This window comes from Gorilla gorilla, chromosome 16 (genome assembly GCF_029281585.2).
Source record: "Gorilla gorilla gorilla isolate KB3781 chromosome 16, NHGRI_mGorGor1-v2.1_pri, whole genome shotgun sequence".
Classification (NCBI taxonomy): domain Eukaryota; kingdom Metazoa; phylum Chordata; class Mammalia; order Primates; family Hominidae; genus Gorilla; species Gorilla gorilla.
Window position 1 is genome coordinate 25396884 of NC_073240.2, and position 6000 is coordinate 25402883.

Consider the following 6000-nt stretch of genomic DNA (forward strand, 5'->3'; position numbering starts at 1 on the left):
GCATAACTGGAATTAGCCATACTAGTTAATAACAGTCAAAACTTATTTTATCATTCACACTGGCATTATTTCTAACATTTTTGTAAAGCAGAATATTGAAATGTATATAGAATAAATAGAAGCATGGAAAATTATTCATTTATTTCCAATACATGATAGTATACTTTCATTATTTGATTCCAGAATTGCAGTAGTAGTTATAGTCACTATGCACAGTATTGTTTAACTCACTTTTATGAATATAGTGTGATGCATATTTTTTCTAGATTAATGAAATAGTAAATTATTCCCAAAATTATTTATTGTAACTTTGTTTCTGTGATTTTAAGCTTAAAAAAAAAGTTGCAAGAATAGGACAAGGGACTCCTATACTTTCTTTACCCAGATTCATCATTTATATTTTGTTTAAAATGCTTCATTTTTGCTTCATTTGATTTATTATTTTTATCATTGTCTTTTTCTATACACATGAATAGATATATGGGTTTGTGTAAACATGTCACACCCACTACCCTCCACACACACTTTTTACAAATTATTTGTTAATAAATTAGATAAAGAATGTTCTTTTAATCCTAAATATTTTGGAGTACATTTCCAGTAACACTGACATCCTCTTACATAAACGTGGTTCTGGAAATTTAGGATTGATTAAATGCTATTATCTAATTCACAATCTATATTCAAGTTTTGTCACTTGTCACAAGTATGTCCTTTACAGCCATTAGTTTAGAATCAAGGATAATATGTTGAATTTAACTATCTTTCTTTCAGCACCTTTTCTCTGGAATAAATCTTCAACATTTATTTGAGAATCATGACTTTTAGGTTTTTGAGGCCTATGGTCACTTATTTTGTGAATTATTTCTCAATTTCTGTTTGTCTAATGTTGTTCCATGATTAGATTTATGTTATGCAGTTTTAGCAAGAATGTTATTGAAGAGATGCTGTGTTCTTCTTAGAGCATCTTTTCAATGAGGCAAATGATGTTGATTTTTACCAATATTGGTGATAGTAACTTTGATCACTTGATTAGGATAGATTTCTCCATAATTAACATTTCCATTTTGTAATTAATAAAGGTAATTTGTGGGAAGATACATAGTCACAATTTAACTTACTATTTTAGCATAAATTCATGACTTTGTAATTCCTTTATCATTTATCCTTTAGTTATTAGTTGGTATCCTACTGTCTGGAAGAGTTTTACTTTCACCTTCATTCATTCATTCATTCATTCACTGATTTATATTGGTTTGGACTCATGATTCTCATTTTGATCATTGGGTTAAATCCCTTACTATCTTTTATCTATTTTTTAAAATTAAAGTTCTTGTAACACGGTTCTAAATTTACAGAAAAGATGGGAAAGTAGTAAAGAAATTTCCTATGTAGCTACTCAGAGTTCCTCCTAAAGATAGTCCAGAGTATCTGACACCCAGTTTTGCCCTTATTGACATCTTACATAGGTATGGTACATTTATTACAATGAATGAACCAATACTGGTGTATTATTAACTAAAATGCACACTTATTCAAATTTCCCTGGTGTCCATCTAATCTGTGCTTTGTCTCTTCCAGGATCTCAGTCTGAATTCCAAACCCCATTTACTCATCATGTTTCCTTAGGATCCTCTAGACTGTGATGGCTTTTTTAGACTTTCCTTGTTTTTGATAACTTTGACACTTTTTAGAATTACTGGTCAAATATTTTGTAAGACATCCATCAATTGGGATCTATTTTATGATTTTCTCATTATTAGACTGGTGCTGTGGATTTTGAGGGAGAAGGTTCATCAAGATAAACTGCCAGTTTTATAACATCTTATCAATGGTATATGTTATCAACATGAATTATCACTGTTGATGTTGACCTTCAACACCTGGTTTGGACAATGATTCTCAGGGTTCTCCACTGTAAAAGTATTTATTTTTCTCCATTTCCATACTATACTCCTTAGAAGGAAGTCACTATGAGAAGCCCACACTTAAGTCATAAGATATGCTCTACCTCCTCAAGGGGAGATTATCTATATAAATTATTTGGAATTCTGACTCCTTCAGGCTGGCTTCTGTAGACTTTGACATGTTCCCATGCTTTTTTCTAGCACTTCCTTACTGGAATATTGTTTTCCTTCAAAAATAAATTATTCAGTTCTTTTCTGATTTGTAGTATCTTATTTATATGAGTTTATACACTCACGGGCTACATTCAGCTTTATACTATTTTTCTATTATCCCTTTTTCACTAGCACTTGTTGACCATCCAAAAGTGACGAATGCATTAGTTAAATCATGAGGCAGGGTCTTCTGTAAGCCCATAAGCCCCTGGAAATACCCTAAAACAAAGTGGCTAATGGAAGATTTTGCTCATAGCTTAACAATTGCTAATATTGGGAAATTCGCTTGTGCTTCAATAATTTGCGGGAAGTGACTGCCTTCTCTATTAAAGTCTTTCAGTTTAAATGTATACCTTTGTTTTTGTTCTCAACCCACAATTTTCCAGCACCTCTTCCACTACCTCTTCTATCCATTTTCTGCATATTCCAGCTGAGATATACCACAATTATATCTTCCTCCAGGCTCACTGTTTATTATATTAATATTTCTGTCACTTTGGAGTTGGGGAGCCATCCTGCGTCCAGAAAAATTACTGAATTATAACAGAAACTGCTCTTAGACATTTGAGTGAGAAGTCAAGAGAGTTTATTTTGCAGCTTTTTCTTAACACAGGGATAGTGCCCTGCATTCCCCAGTTGCTAAAAGCCCTTAAACTCTTCCTGTGAAAATTTACATTAATTTCTCTTCCTCGAAGAAAATGTGTGAACCCTGAGAACAACTCCATTTTTTAATGTTAAAATCCACTTCATTCATATATGAGTTGTCAGTGTTAGAAATTTATGCAACTATCAGAAACCCATGTTGTAGCGCCATCTGTCATCCAAAAATGGAAGAATGAGAGCAAACTAAAATTTCTGAGAACCCAGGCTCCCAGCAGCTGCTGTAGATCCTGGTGGTGATTGTGAAGACAGAGTTCAGAGTCCTGGACAGAAACGATTCCAAGGAACCACTGCTGATGGACTTCAATGAACAGCAAATTATAATGTCTTTTAAATTATACAATTCGTACAATTTACTGTGAATATTCAAACGTACAGAAGATTACAAATTAAACATTAAAATGCATACACACAATATCCTTTTTTCCATTTAACTGCATAACATTATTATTATTATTATTTGAGACGGAGTCTTGCTCTGTCACCCAGGCTGGAGTGCAGTGGCGCAATCTCGGCTTACTGCAAGCTCCGCCTCCCGGGTTCACGCCATTCTCCTGCCTCAGCCTCCCGAGTAGCTGGGACTACCGGTGCCCGCCACCACTCCCAGCTAATTTTTTGTTTTTTAGTAGAGACGGAGTTTCACCGTGTTAGACAGGATGGTCTCGATCTCCTGACCTTGTGATCTGCCCACCTTGGCCTCCCAAAGTGCTGGGATTACAGGCGTGAGCCATCGCGCCCCGCCAACTGCATACCATTTTTAACTGTGTTTATGTGTTCATATTTTCCAGTACGTCTACCAGTGTATCCAAATGAACTTATATGTCTACCTACATAGAGATAGCAATTTAGATGTAGATACAGCTATCAATATAGATATTAGATTTTTCATAATGCTTTCAATGGCATTTAACCAGATCTATAGCTACTAATGTATATGTTTCTATATATATTTAATAGATTGATCTAGCTATATATATATGTATATATAGCTATATAGGTGATATTCACATTTTATTTTCCAAATTGGTTTTTATTTGTAGTATGTCATAGTGCTCTTTCCATATCATTAGATATCCACTGCAGTATTTTTGTTAGCACTTTGTATTCCAAAATATATATACCCTTCAATTTGCCTATGGCCTATTCATAAAAATTTAGTGTATATTTATTTTTAAATTTTGCAGAAAATGCTGCAGAAAGCATTCTGATGAACTTTACACTTCAGTAATGATAAAATCAATGAGTCAAAAAAGGATATAGCAATACATATCCTACATTAAAATGTGTATGTAACAGACCAGGCGTCGTGGCTCACGCCTGTAATCCCAGCACTTTGGGAGGCGGCAGTGGGTGGATAACCTGAGGTTGGGAGTTCACGACCAGCCTGGCCTGAACATGATGAAACCCTGTCTCTACTAAAGATACAAAAAATAGCCGGGCATAGTGGTGGGCACCTGTAATCCTGCTACTCAGGAGGCCGAGGCAGGAGAATTGCTTGAACCCCGGGGGCGGAGGTTGCAGTGAGCCGAGATCAAGCCACTGCACTCCAGCCTGGGCACCAAGAGTGAGACAATGTCTCAAAAAAAAAAAAAAGTGTATGTAATAAATTACATAGGCAATTCTCAAGCCTAAATATTAGTAATTCATTTTCTCCCCAGTCAGGCTAAAGTGGTTTCTCTAATTAGCTTATTTAATTTTGGAGGATACATAGTGTTTATTATGTTATTTATGTGTTTTTCTGGAAAAGTGCCTGCTCATGTCACTTAATACATTATTTTTAAAATTAGGTTGCTTTTATTATTAATTTTAGGTCATGATATTTTATTAGCATTATATTGGGTCCTTCACTGCAAATACATTACAAACATTTAACTATTATTTGTAGTCTTTCTCTAGTATGCTTAAACATTATTAATAATTTTATGGACAAATGTAAATATTTCCAATTTCACGTGGACAGTTAGGAAATATTTTATTGCTGTTTAATTTTCATTTAAGATACATAGTCTTATTACATCTAGAATTTATATATATGGTCAAAGGTGGAGAATCTAAGGTTAATTTATTAATATATGGCTGGAAATTCTAAAATCTTTATACATCCACTCTGGATTGTAGATTTTTATTAAGTTTTATGTTATATACAAAATATATTCAGTGAAAAATTGTAACAGGAGTCTCCCTGAATAGTATGACAAGTGCTATTTTTTAAAACCATTTTTGAATATTTTCTTCTTACTGTGATTTTGTTGGTACTGGTACATTTGTCTAAATACGTATTTTAGGGTGCACGCTACTTCGTAAGCTATTAACCTTTCAGATTCAGCTTTTCAGGACTGACCTGTAAGAATCCAGCTACAGAATGTATGAACTACAGGATTTTCTTTCCATGCAACCTGAAATGCTTTTTTCTGGAAGCAACGGCAAAAAAAAGTTATTTTACACTTATTTTATGCTATGCTGAAAAACAGCAAGGATACAGAAATCGATCGTGGGGTGACAGAGACTTTTGGAAACTGTTTATTTTTGACTTCTTAACAGCCCAGAGAGAAGACTCAATAAGCCTCTGGTCTCCGGGTATTCCCGGTTTGTCCCAGGACGGTAACCATGGGTGCGCCTGACAGCGCACTGCCGCAGAAGCGACGGTCAGACCGGAGACTACCTCGCGGTGTGCTGTGGGAAGGTCATGTGGGCGGCGGGGAGGCCGTCGGCTACGGGGGTCGGGCCAGGAGCTTCCGCTCAGCGCTGGTGAGGCGGAGCCAGGTGGAGTGGCTGCGCTCCTGCGGGCCTCAGTCTCTTGGGCCTTGGCCAGGTCCCTTTAAGATCAGGGCGCTTGCTAGGAATTTCTCGTCTCTGGTTTGCGCGGGGAAATTGAGATGGGAAATATCGTTCAACTCCCCTGACTGCATTCTTTCTAGGGTTTAGGCCCCCAGACGTGGATTTTGCTTGTTTGTTTGTTTCCTACCATATAAAGGAATTGGCTTTTTTCTTTCTGGAAAACGTAAAAGTGTTGTTAATATCTATCGATTTTATATTCATGTGACAATCCACAAATAAAGTTGTTTTTGTATTCCTTTGTATTATTAGCGCTTTATATTTCTACTTTAATTACATGGGTAAGACTTTTTTTTTGAATGTTTAGATTGATGCGGAGTTTTTTGTTTAATGGGAAGTCAACATCAATTTTGATTTTAGATTTGGATACTGATTCTCTATTTTG